Source organism: Aythya marila (genome assembly GCF_965140915.1).
Source record: "Aythya marila genome assembly, chromosome: 6".
NCBI classification, from domain to species: domain Eukaryota; kingdom Metazoa; phylum Chordata; class Aves; order Anseriformes; family Anatidae; genus Aythya; species Aythya marila.
In genome coordinates this window covers 4741249-4754478 of record NC_139047.1, presented here as the reverse complement: position 1 = coordinate 4754478, position 13230 = coordinate 4741249, and the positions used below count along the sequence as shown (strand labels likewise).

The window sequence follows — 13230 nt, the reverse complement described above, 5'->3', positions numbered from 1 at the left end:
ATTTCCTCTGTGTCCCTTTTCTTCTTGGATTTTCTTTATCTCTCTTCTGCATGCTGCTTATTTTATCTGTTGCTTTACTTCTATTTCATTGCTTCTCTTTACCAGGTTAGATCACAGAATGTGCAGATGCAGTTGACAGGGCATTAGGTAGATAATGTTAGGTCTGTTTAGTCAGAGTGACATTGTCATTAGTGCTTTGAGAGAGAACAGAAGTCTAGCTGTTTTGCTAGGGCAGCTTCTTAAGAAAGTGTAATGCATAAAAATGAAATTACACTTCTGAACTTCTACTTGGGAAGCCCTTTGCATGCTGAAGGTACGTAGGTAGGCAAGCAAGGACTTGCTCTTGATGAACACATAGCAAGAGGTAGCCATGAAACAAATACCAGGGCGCTTTTGTTTGATGAGTTGACTGGCTCACAAACACCTCTTATCATTCAAGATAACATGGATTTTCATGTGCATGTTTCCTGTTGTAAGAACGCAGCTGCATTTCTGATACAAGGTGAAGAAGTGTGGGGTGGAAAGGCACGTGTTCGTGCGCTGTGTCATGAGCAGCATTAAGCTGCATGGGTTACGCTGTCAGAGTTTGAGTGGCTGACAAATGATGCTTTGACATGTAAAGTATCATAGCTGATGCTGACGTCTCTAGATTAAAATATTTCTGTGAAGGTAAAAATGGCTAGATGCTCTGATGAGATGCCTCAGATTGGGAGCTTTGGTCTCTTAGATTAATGGAAAGCTTGCGTAAACCTAAGTTGAGTTGCTGGGACTGTGCAAGCTCTTTTTAATATTTTATTTCATACATCTTTATCAAGTTAATTCATATCCATAGGGTGATGGTGTTTCAAGGCAGCATTCAGTGCATCTCCAGCATGGAATCAGGGATTCTTGATCATCGGAGTAAGTTGATCTGTTGCATAAATTGGGAAACAAAAACAAAACAAACCAACCAACCAAACAACAACAACAACAAAAAAAACCACCCCAAACTACCCAGAAATATGAGTTCTGCAGAATGAGCAGTGTATTGAAAGTCTCCTGAGCTTCAGATGAGGCTCCTAAAGATACATTTCAGCTGTAATTGTCAGTGACAGAGACATATAAATGGGCCCTTTCTGCTTGCTGTTCTCACATGAGACAGTCAGTTGGCCTTCTTATAAAAGAGTCTGTATGAGCTTCGCTTATTTGTCAATTTTTTTCTTCTGCCTTCTGCCTAAGTATAAAACCCAAAATTTCAGTACTAGCATTGTGAAAAGTGTTAGATTAATCCAGTTTGAGTGAATACTCTTCCAGTGTCGTCTTTATTGGGAAAGAAGAGAGGGGATGAATAGAAAACCGTTGTTTATATCTATATTCCCTGTTTACCCTCACTGGCATGCCAAATATCGAATGAAAAACTGCCTTGTCAGTTATTTATTTATTTATTGAACAACGCTGGTGTGATCTTATGGTTCCATAGTGCTAGGCTAATGCCCTACAAATGGTATTCATTTCAAGCTCTGTCTTGGCATTGTTAACCCCACCTGTAGGATTAATGCAAGATTTTATTTGCTTCCCCACCTCCCTTTTGCCTTCAGTGTTAATTTACACAGTAGTACTGGGTGCTTATTATGTTCAACAAGGAAAAAAAACCCTGTTATTTTGCAAAGGAAAACCACAAATAACTCTACTAACCAGTGTACAATGATGTTACCTAACAGCCTCAATTAGCATAACACACAAAATCCAGATCAAGTACAGGAAAAGATGGGCTGCCTTAGCCTTGGATTTGCTGCTGTTGCTGTATTTTATGGTGATGGGTTCATTTGGCAGGTCTGCCAGACAACCGAGACTCAAATGGTTAAAGAATAAATTCTCAGTTTTAATCTTTTTCAAGGAAAAAAAAGAACGTTTGGAACCAAGGTAGTAATTAGTTTGAAGCGGCACAGATTAGCCCCATTTAGAGTGGAATTTAATTATTTGAAAGCAATTAAATTAACAGAAACGGAGTCTGTTGAGCTTGGGTGGGGGAGGGTTGAGAGCTGGGTTTTGTGCCGAAATCCATCGGTGAACACGCTCCCCGCTTCGGATGTCAGTGAGAGAAGCACAGGGCTTTTATCTCGCAGTTTGGCACCGTGCGAAGACAGCAAGCTATGGGGCCAGGGGGACTGCCCCCTGCCTGGGTTAGAGTATGCACAGCTGGCTTTGGGTTCGCTGCCAGACTTCCAGGTGAAGCAGCCATATACCCTTTCTTCCCCCCAAACTGATGCTGCAGCTGTTGCTTTTGGGTTTTGGCATGTGAAGTGCAGCGTGTCCTATCTCCAGTGGGTGGGTGCCTTAGGTTTCAAACCACATTGCTGTCCTGAGCTCTGAAGAATCCCTTGGATGTGTGGGACTTAAGCTGTTTTTCTGTAGGGACAGTAGGTTTGCATTTTGCAGCTCTAGTAAAGAGTAATCTGACTCTGTCTGAAAATCTTATGTGAATTTGCAATGTGGTTTTGGCATATACTTTAAAAGGAGGAAAGTAGGTTCGGATTGGTGCGTTTCCAGTGCTAGGCCATTTTAAAATTCACGGCTCATCTTTTCAAATTCCTCTTGCCATCTTTTCACTAAGCAAATTACCGGTGTGTGCTAGTCAGCCAGCCAGACTGTGGCAAAACAGTCAGCAAAGGGGCCCAAAGTGATCAAGCCATCCGTAACGTATTACGAAACCCTCTGCGTTCTGGTGGCCGCAAGAATGAAGCTGGAATGTAAACTGCATGTGAAAGAGCAGAGCCCAGCTGGCCCTGTTGCTGCTCGGAAACTTACTGAGCTGTTTTCAACCCAGAAGGCCAACTTGTAGGGGAGTGGTGACCCCAGCTTTCCTCCTTAGCCTCTTACGTGTCAGGGTGGGAAGGACAAAAAAGGCTTTTCCTGACATCTTCCATCTTCTGGACTGGGTTTGTACAAGGATCTGGTAATCCTCCAGCCATCGATGTTATTCTCCCTTTTCCTTGGTGAGAAGGGGACTAGGATCCTAGGGGTGCACCTACTTTTTACTGCCTGGTTGGGGAACCTGGCCATGTCGCTGCAGAGTTTTGTAGCAGCCTCCTTCCAGCAGTACGAGCACTGCTTCCAGCACCAGGTGCTGAACCGTTGACCTGATGGGCTTTATTCAGTGCAACCATAGGTAGACAAAAGCTGCATCTGTAGGCTTTTTTATTTACTAGCTGCAAATAACCCTACTCTGCAATTTGTTTATTTCACTGTGAATGAAAGAGCGGATGTTTTGATTTGAAAAGGGAATCTTATTTACGAGGCAGAGTACAAACAAGCTGCGGGAGGAACGCCTCCTTGTTAAGGAGCGGCCCCGCCAGCCCGTCTTGCAGGAGGCAGTTCTGGGGCACAGCAGTACCCTGGCGGGGTTTTGTACTGGTGACAAATGTGCAGGTATTTTTAGAAGGGCTTCCAAAGGGCACCCTGCTGTGTGTCGGTGTGTTTCTGGTCCCATGTTATGCAAAAGGCGGTGTGTTCCCAGCTCTGCCCTCCTCGTGTTTCAAGTTGACAGCCTGCCTTTATCAGCTCCTCATGAACCCATGACTGTCGCGGTGAACGGGAGGCTGGGCGATGACAGAGCTGGCTTTCCGCCTCAGTTTCCTTCTAAATGGCATCAAACAGCAATTGCTTTCGTTTTGCACCGCAGGAAGAGCAAGATACAGAGTTAGGGTTTGCTCTTTCCCCGCATCGTGTGGGTGGGACTGATGGAACAGAGCCAGAAGAATTTGGCAACGTATCAGACTGTAAAGAGAATAATCTGTTTCTTCTGATGATGGATGGCACTTGGAAGGCAGCTGAGCCTGAAAGCCATTTCTCGTGCTAAGACTCTGTGATGTGCAGGTCAGCATTTGAACAAATGCAAGCCTTTAAGTGCAAGCTAATAGCTTGGCAGGTTGTGCCTGACATGCAGTGAGCAATTCCAGTTTAATTCGTGAGCATCTGTGGGGTTTTTCTGCTTTTCTCTTTTTTTTTTTTTTTTTTTTTTTTTTTTTTTTTTTGGTGGATTGTAACATCCAGTATTTTTAATATTTTCTGAATTGCACGATGACTTGTTTTGAAGTTCAGAAGTACCTTAAAGAAGACTCAGCTAATAAGGAAATCTATTTTTGTTTCATAATATATTAAATTGCTTTAAAGTCTTGAGAGTCGTTTTATTTAACTGCTGTTAAAGTGTAGGTTAAAAAACATATTTCAGCTTATTACCACAGCTGAGCAGGTGTTACAATCCTGGCCCCTCTTTTTGCTAGGGGCCCTTGATAGTAGCAAACTGACAGCTCACTGGGACAGAGCATTTCTGTGCACTGTCTTCAAAGCACTGGCTGTGCAACACTGACAGTGAGATCTGACGGGAAAGTCTGTAGTGGAGAAAAGTCACATCCGTACAGGGTACCAGTTGTAAGAGAAGCTTCCAGCCTAATTTGACAGGCGACAGTCTTCACTGCTGGAGAGCTGGTAGTGTCATATTGGCTCTGGTTTTAACAGAGTTCTGTATGGAAGACTGCTGGTGGAAAGGCTTCCTGATAAATATCCAAATACTGAACTTCACCTCGGAGTTTCAAAGCTGGATCTTGAAGAAATCTAATCTTTGAAAAGCTGCTTTTATTTGGAGTTAGAGTATTAAGATACAAGAAGAGTTTTGTATTGAATAGCCAATTGATATGCTATCTATATAAACAAGAATGTCCAAAAACATTCATGTCGCATTGTAAAATTTGGATTTTTCTCCTAGGAGATAAAGCTGTGAGACTGCATGTTATTTACTGCTCTGTGAATACAGAAAATTCTTGTCTTTAAACTGTTTTTGGTGATGTTAAGTGCTGTACTGTCTTCTACTTAAAGGATTAGGCTTTGGTAACTGTTCTCGCTGTGACAATGTAAAGTTACTAGCTAAAACCTGTTGACTGCACAAGTAGGCTTTGTGAGATTGCATTCTTTAAGCAGTAGAAGCTTGACAATAAATACATTTATTTTAGTGTCTGAAGCTCACGGTTATCCACTTGGTTTTTATTTGATAATCACAAAGCTGGAGTTTGGTTTTACAAGAACATATTGACAGAGTAATCATGAATGCAACCTTTTCATCTTTATAAAAGTATAAATAGCCAATATATGTATTTTTCAAGACATAGACATGTTTGTATCTTCATACATGTTCACTATATGCAGTTTTCTTAGGAACATGTAAGATCAGCAATGCATATAGATGCAATAAAGCATTTAGGAACATCGAGTCTTTTGATTTCCTTACCATCCATGAAGATACGTAGTATTCTTGTAGCATGCATTCAAATTCCAGCTTTAATTCGATAAAACAACAGCATATGGTGGTTACTACTTAGCATATCAGGTCTGTGCAGGGTAACAATCTGTTTCAGGTTCCGTATTCTGCTCTTCTTGTGACTTCAGTAATTGCCTGATGTCATGATAGGAGTTGAGTACTTCTGCACTCCTGGGAAGCATTATTTTTATGGATCTTTATTCTGAATGTAGAAAACATGTTCCTGTCAGTCTGTTTACCCATATCTGGATGTTACAAGGACAGCTAAGTAAATGTTGCAAGGTATTTGTATCCTGTTGTAACTGTGATCCTATAAAATCTTGTGACAGTCCAGGCTAGGGTGTTTTCTGTATGCAGATCCAGGTGTCTGCACAGAGAAGCAGGAGTTGGTTTTGTCCTCACGTATTTGTTCAGCACAAGTTGGATAATAGTGGCTTACATCACTTAGCCTGAAAAAGACAATTTAGCTGAATGCCAGACACAGTTCAGTGTTCACTCTACAGTTATTCAAGATATCCGGTTAGTAATTGAACACGCTGGTGTGATTTAATCAAGTAATGTAAAAAATATATGTCCCCCAAATCAGGGGACTGCCAATCTTGTTTATTAGAACCTTGCTCATTCTTATCTCCAGTAATGTATTGATCAGATGAGCACGAGGCATTCAGAAATAATGCAACTATTGATCATGTAGGAGAGATCAGGCAAAAATTATAGATCCGAATACCTTTTGTGTAGAACCGTTATGCCCATGGTGGGAAGTTGTCAGCTCTGGAAACTTAATTGGTTTATGGGAAATAAATGGTGAATAATGCCAGATTAACAGCCAGTAGGTTGCTTACAATACGGATGTCAACCTCCACAGAATGTAGAAATCATGAACATGTTCATGTTTTATGTGCAAAATTATGTTCCCTTTAGAAGTCAAGTAAAAATCTAGATTGTATTCGCCAAATTCAGAATGACCCTTGTTGTGTTTTTTTTTTCTTTTGCTCTGCACTTGAAAGACAGAGTGACACTGCCAGGTTTTAAGCAAGACAGCAACAGATGGATGATGCTATATATAATTTCCATTCAATTCAAGTTTACTAAAATCTTTAGAATTTCCCTCTGATTTTCAGAGAGCAAATCCCATACAAGGAGAAGGGAACATGACAAGTTCATACCAATTGTTTTTCATAATTCCACCTTTTGTTAAATTGATGCTCCAGACTTAGACTTTTTGCTCATGTTGTGATGTTTTCTTCTCGGGCAGTTAGGCCAAGCTGTGTTATCTGATCAAGCAATCCAGCGGCATAAGGCATGCAGTTGCCTACCAAGAACTCACTTGGCATTGCCGTACCATTACTCAGCGTGATTGGGTGTACTAGTTCTGCCCTAATTTTATAAACGAAAAGGATGTTGGCTACCTACTTGTGCCAAGTCCTAACTTAGCCAAATGTTACCTAAAGATTATGAAAATCACTGTTTTGTTTTGCATTTGCACCCAATGCTTTCTGCAAGTGTTGTTTCAGATACTAGATATGAATTGGGTAAGAAGCTGTGTGAGTGCATTTGTTGCCTGGAAATAGTCCTCATTTGTCTTCTGCGGTGTCTTAGTATGGTTGGCATTTTTCCTAGCTGCAGCTGTGTGTGCTGGGACGTGGCTGTGTGCCCACACTCTGAATTTGACAGTCCCAAGCCATTTTTCCTGTCAGTTCAAGGTTTTTTTCCAAGGTAAAACCCCCATTGTTCACCAGCCTTATTGCGAGTCTTCCTGGAAAGTTATGAGGAAGGAATGTGTTGGCTTTTAGCAACTTTGTTCTCAGAGACTTCGAAAAGCTGTACTCGCAGGCGGTGGCATGGGCGGTCGATCACCCCGTGTCCCCTTGTGGCAGATAATGGATGCTTGTCCTGCTGTGCAGAAGTGCCTATGGGAAAACATACTGACCTGTTGCAGCGGAGAGCGAGTGGGTGCCGTATCCAGACTGTCTTGACAAGAAGTGCCCATTTCTTTCTGCTTCTGTGAAAGAAGAGTTCATCCATAACAGAATTACAACAGGAGAAAGCTGTAAACCAGTGTAGTTAAAATAATTTACTGTGAGATCTCAGTAGGGACAATGACAAAACAACAGAACCCTTGCCTAGACTGTCACTATTACTTTGTGTTAGACCCATATAATCTGATAGCTGTCCTGGGAGGAGGAAAAAGAAAGTTGGCGTTGAGCAAAGTGTTTTATGTTTAAACCATAAAGAGACTTTGGATTTCTTCAAAATAGTTGGCACTAGCCAAAATATTTTGTTGCATAGAACCTTTCACAGGGATAAGTGGTTTTGAGTTGAAGACCTTACTTTCCACCTAAATCCAGAGGCTTAGCCTAGGAAACTCTAGTCAGCTGACTATCTTAATGAGTATTTTCGGTAATGCAGGTGAAGTAGGTCATTATTCCTTAACTCTGGAAGAAGATTATTTCTGTTTTTTTAGGTTTTGTTGTTGATTTTTTTTTTTGTCATCTATGCTACAGTTTCTTCAGTTACCTGATTATTTTGTACGTAGGTATAAAGCTCCAAATCACTCGGTCAGTTAGACTGCTGGCTAGGTTCTTGTTTCAGGGTGGCTAATAGGGTTAAGTGCTCTGTGGTGGCAGCAGTGGCTCAAAATGTATTAAATGGCTGAGGAGGTAGGCATAACTTTGGCAAAGGGAGCTTGAAATTAGAGGCGATTCCCGTAGAGTATCTCCTTAAGTTGATAAGTGTGGCAGGATTTCCTTTGACTGGTGCTTTCAGCCATGTGGAGTAAGGGATGCTAGCTGTACGTTGGCTGGACTCCTCGCTGGAAGGACTGTACACAGTGTTCAACCTGGCAGAGAGCTCTGAGGAAACCAGCAAACAGGAAGACTTGGTAATGATGTGGCCAACTTCACTGGACTGGCCTACAGCAAAGGAGTGGCGGATTGCTTGAAATACTGTATGGGATAAATGGGTCCCAGGGAGCAAAGGTACAGGCTTCTACAAGACAGGGTTATGGAAGATAACTGCTGTACAACATCACTGCTGCTCACCAAGCCTAACCCATGTCTGAAACTGTTCTGGTAAGGACAGAGGGGGGAAAACAAAACAAAACAAACAAACAAACAAAAACAACAAAAAACACATTTTCTTCTTTCTGTGTATATAAAGACATATATAAAGACATTTGAAGAAGCCACAAAATAATTGCCTTCCAAATAACTATGCAAACTTGAGATCTACACTATACTTTTGTATGTACTGATATTTTGTCTGGTTTCTGGCAATACCTAGCAGAGAAATCATTTAGTGCTGCATCCCTGCTGATTAGCATAGATCTCTCCCCTTGTAGTAGTAGGAATAACAGCAAGAAATGAAACAAAATTTGTTTTCTTATCAGAGTAATTACTCTTATTGTAACCTCACTAGGTAACGTGGTTTAAATTTAGCACTTGACGCTCCCAAATTTCTTGTCTTACCTGCCACAGTTCCACAGTTAAAATTGTCTTTTTTCGGTGCTAGACATTCTCTATCCTTATGGAAATTAAGGCTGGGATTTGCTTTCTCTTTTTATAAAGAGAAGGTTTATAATTGTAATTTCAAGGGTACTTTAATACCAAATTTTGGAGCCATGGATTTTTGTGAACTCAAGTGTCCGTACAAAGAATCCCAGGGCTTGCACAGTGTGCAATGCTTTTAGAAACCCTGGGCTGCTTTATCAAAAAAACAGCTATTAGCTGCAGTTAAGAGGACACAAGTGAAATATTCCCTCTCTCTCAAGGCTGCATATGCAATGTAACAAGAACTCCATACATTACAAAACGTGAAATCCCAGGGTTGCTAACAAAAACAAACAAAAAAAAGGCTTCCATTCTAGTTTGGCATCTCCTTTGGAATTTTTTGAGAAGTTACATGTTTAGGTAATAAAAAAATTATGCTTGTGTATTTGGAATTGCTTGGGGGTAAATGAGGAGTAAAAATGTATCAATTGTTAATTGAAAGCGAAATAGCTCTATGTGCAGCAAAGTTACTTAAACAGGCAATTGTTTTGGCCCATCGATTCTTCTTGCTATGCAGTGAGACTTGGATAACAGCCATGGAACACCTCTTCTGTCATTTGTACAGTCTGAGAAGAGAAACATCTTCCAAACCCAGTCGCTTTTTTCTCTGACCATGCTGTTCTGAAAAAGATCAGGAATAGAGGGAGGCGAGGTGAAACAATAGAGCGCTGCTACAATGTGGAAGGCTTCATGAGCCCTCATGCCCCTCGCATCATCATCCCCCTCTGTTCTTAAAAGTAAGCAGCAGCCTGAAGTTCGCAGTCATGGTGTGTTTGTTTCCATTTTTGTAGAAAGTGCATGCATCTTAAAAGATTTCCTTAAAAGAAGCTTATTAGGGTCCAGTATCATCAAGGTGAAAGGAATCTTGGCAGCTGCATCTGAGCAGGAATTGTTATCTGAAGTTTCCCTGATGGCATGTTTCATGCTGTTTAGTTGCTAGATCTTCGTGTTCTGCCAACAAATGTGAAGTTTATATTCCAAACTGCTTTCTTTCTAAGAGAAAAGTGTTGGTATTTTTGTTTCATAATGGCATAGCAGATAGGTTTCATAAGTGGCATGCAAGTACTGTGGCCACTTCACTTCTAACAGGTATGTTATGACAAGTTTGATGTAGGAAACAACGGAGCTGGAATTAAATTTAATGCACTTGTTGCTCTCTCAAAATCTAGTTTGGGTCTCTGTCAGCCTTATGTAAGAGGTGTTAAATGCAACAGGTGATCTACAGCAGATGGTACTGCTGACCATGCTGACATTCAAAATTTACATGCTCCTGCCTCACAAGTCTCAGCTGAGCCAGCTGCTTTGTAAACTACATTTATTTGAGTATTTTCCTTTGTTTAGTGTCCTCCAGAAGCTATCAGTAACTTTTTTTTTTCAGACCCTTTCAGGTGACTGTGAGCTGTTCTGATGCTTCTGGTTGTATCAGCATTTATCTCCACCAGGAAAGTTTTGGTACCTGCTCAGTCACCTACATCTGAAATAGCTGTCCTCCAAGGAGCTTTCTGTGTTCTGTGACACCTGTGAGTCTGGATCATATGCGTGTTGTCAGTCTTGACTGTTTGGAGGAGGTGGTGAATGATGTAACAGTAGTAGGGAGAATGAGGTGAAATATAAGTGATGGAATAGGCGATCTCTGCTTTGCCAGTGTCTCAATGCAATTTGATTCTAAGGTACAGCCTGAACCATGATGACTGCCTGCAGACCAAGCTGTTTAGAAACTGGGTAACTGTAGAAAAGATCCATAAAATTATGGAAAAGATTGGCTATTAGGGACTTTATGCTTATCAGAAACAAAAATGAGAAGTGCCCTTGCTGTATTGGAAAATAGTGGGTAGTAATGCAGGTGCTCATTTGGAGGGAGGCACGTAACAGGAGTCAATCCCCAACGCAGGTGCTGGATAACTCACTTCAGAGACAAGGCATATGTTTTCAACTGGGAGGATGATTAATCTGTTTAACAAACTACCATCTGGGACCGGCACTGTAGCCATCCTTTGAATGTTTAAATTGCAACTGGAAGTTTTTGCCTTAGCTTTTCAGATGTGGAAATTTTAACTAAGTGAAATTTAATGGCCTTTGACAGGTACAGCAGGCAGTCTTAAATCCTTAAATCCAGGAATGCTGTCCATTCCTAGCTTTGTTTTTGGGATCTGTTGTTGGCAGATGTGTACGGAACAGTCTCCTTTGCTTAAGTGTTTTTTGCCAAAATATGATGTGATCTCGAGGTCCAGATACAAGTTCCCCAAATCACTTCAAATGCTCATCTGTTGAACGTTGTAGAAGCTTCTCCCATCTTAGTAAACACCTTCAATAGGTAGTTTCTCTTAGATTTGTGCTTCTCGCTTTTGTCATATTGTTCAAAACTCAGTCTCCTGTGTTGTTATTTGAGAAAACGGCATTTTTTAGGATCATGGCAGGTATGGATTCCTTTTGTTCTTCCTGTCCTGATAAGCCATCCTACAAGAAAGGTTTGGCCTTTAACTTGCTGGTATTGTAAGTTGGTGTTATTTATGGCTTCAGGCTGCACCCAAATCTATTTTGGTGTCTTCACCAATGCATTGGGATAAAGATCTAGTAGAGCGCTCTGTCTTGTTTATTCTTAGCACTGTGGGCACTCCTCATGCTTGCAGGGTTGAAAACACAACTATGTTTTTTTACTCAGGACTTGGCAAATCTAGGGCATGGCACATCTTATGTTACTTGTAGGTTTTTTTGTGCAGTGGATCTGTTTCATTCCCACTGTATATTGTAGAAGAATTTTGATCTAAAAAGTTCTGGAGCGTTGTCATTGTTTAAATTAGCATGACCTGACTTTAATAGGCAAAATACCAAGGTAGGTGTCATAACTGTGGGCAGGTGCCCTGCCTTGTGGCGGAATGACCACTGTGATGAGACTGTTCCAATTTTCTTTCCATTGTGCTTTGCTGTGTGTTTGCATTCCTATTCTTGTCAAGAGCGTGTAGATCAGGGCCACCAAGTGGCAGAAGGGAGGCGCCTTCATCCCCTCTAGGACAAGCAAGCCTGCTGATGGGAGGGGCGTTTGCAGAGCCATTGTGACACCTGCTAAGTGCTGCATGAAGTCACAGCTCACCGAGAGCCTCAGAAACTGCAGTGAGGAGCAGAGAGCAGGTTAGACCCCAGCAGCTATGGAGTTTGGAGGGGACAAGAAAAAACTCAGCTGGTTTGCAGGCTTCCAGACCTACCACCTTGACTCAGCTAGAAGACATTTTAGGAACGGCTGCATGGATTCAGATAGGTGCTGGCTTTGTGCTGTCCTGTTTGTATAATAATTTTTTTTCCTTGTTGTTTGTCAGGGACGAGTGTAAGTATAAAGCAGCACACAAAACCTCTCTTCCTGATCTGTAAGTCAACGACTTCATGGACCGGAGATGAATTCTTTAGTGCTTAAGTGAACTTACCCTGATAGGGCTGCCCAGACATTTTTTTCAGTACTTGAAAGTTTTGAGCATGCAAAAAGCATAAGCTTTTATCAGTGTTAAAGCTGGAAACTCTGTGTGCCTGTGTATTGAATGCACAAAGGGAATTTCTTGTTATAATGGCATAAATACAGTTGCCAAACATCACTAGTGAGCTGTTTCTTGCAGCACGTAGGTTTAAATTGACCGCTGAAGGAGTTTTGAATATATTTCCCTGATTTCTCAGGGGTCAGCTACCTGATTAGTGGACATCTGTTCAATATTTTAGCACGGCAGTTGAAATTATTAATTATTGTATGATCCTAGGTGTCTGTTCTTTAGAGCCTTGTTTGAAAAATCATGCCCTTTAAAAAAAATATATAATTTGCTAAACTGTATTCCTATTATAAATGATGGATGTAGGGGGAAAAGAGGCTCAGCAATCTCACTAGTTACACGCATTGCTACATGCTATGTTGCTTCCAGAGAATCAGCAGGTTGCTTCAGGAATACCTCTGAAGGGACATCTCAAAAGGAAATTGAGCACAGCAATGTAAACTTGAGTGCCATTCACTTGAGTGTCATTCCATGGGACAGGAAATCTAGAGGATAACTATACTGTGAGGGGATAGAGGTATTGCAGCAGTTGTTTCATTTCATCAAAAATCAAAGCAGTTGTGATGTTCTCTGGTTCTGTGAACCGTGAAAAGTGAAGTTGGACCATATTTTAAAATATGTAACAGGTTTTTGTAGAACATTGCCACAGGCATGGAAAATCCCATAGAATTAGCTCATGAACTTTGATTTTATATATATATATATATATATATATATATATATATATATAACTTTGCAAGAATTCATTTTCATATCTGTCAGTCTCGTATATGTAAGTGCAAGTTTCAACTGGGCCTTTCAGAGGATTTGCTTATATAAACTTGGGAAGGTCATGCCTTACTTGGCTTTTGGGGTA

At 41.1% G+C, this 13230-nt stretch overlaps 1 protein-coding gene across 4 annotated transcripts in view; it reads left to right on the top strand.

Annotated features, from left to right (window-relative positions):
- GULP1 (GULP PTB domain containing engulfment adaptor 1) overlaps window positions 1-13230 on the top strand; it is a 152782-nt gene that overhangs the window by 24074 nt on the left and 115478 nt on the right. Inside the window, exon 2 of one of the 4 annotated variants that reach the window (XM_082763741.1) lies at window positions 10220-10361. The exons of the other annotated variants lie outside the window; for them this stretch is intronic. The gene's annotated coding sequence lies outside the window, so the exon portion shown is untranslated. The remainder of the gene's footprint in view (window positions 1-10219; window positions 10362-13230) is intronic. 4 annotated transcript variants of the gene reach the window in all.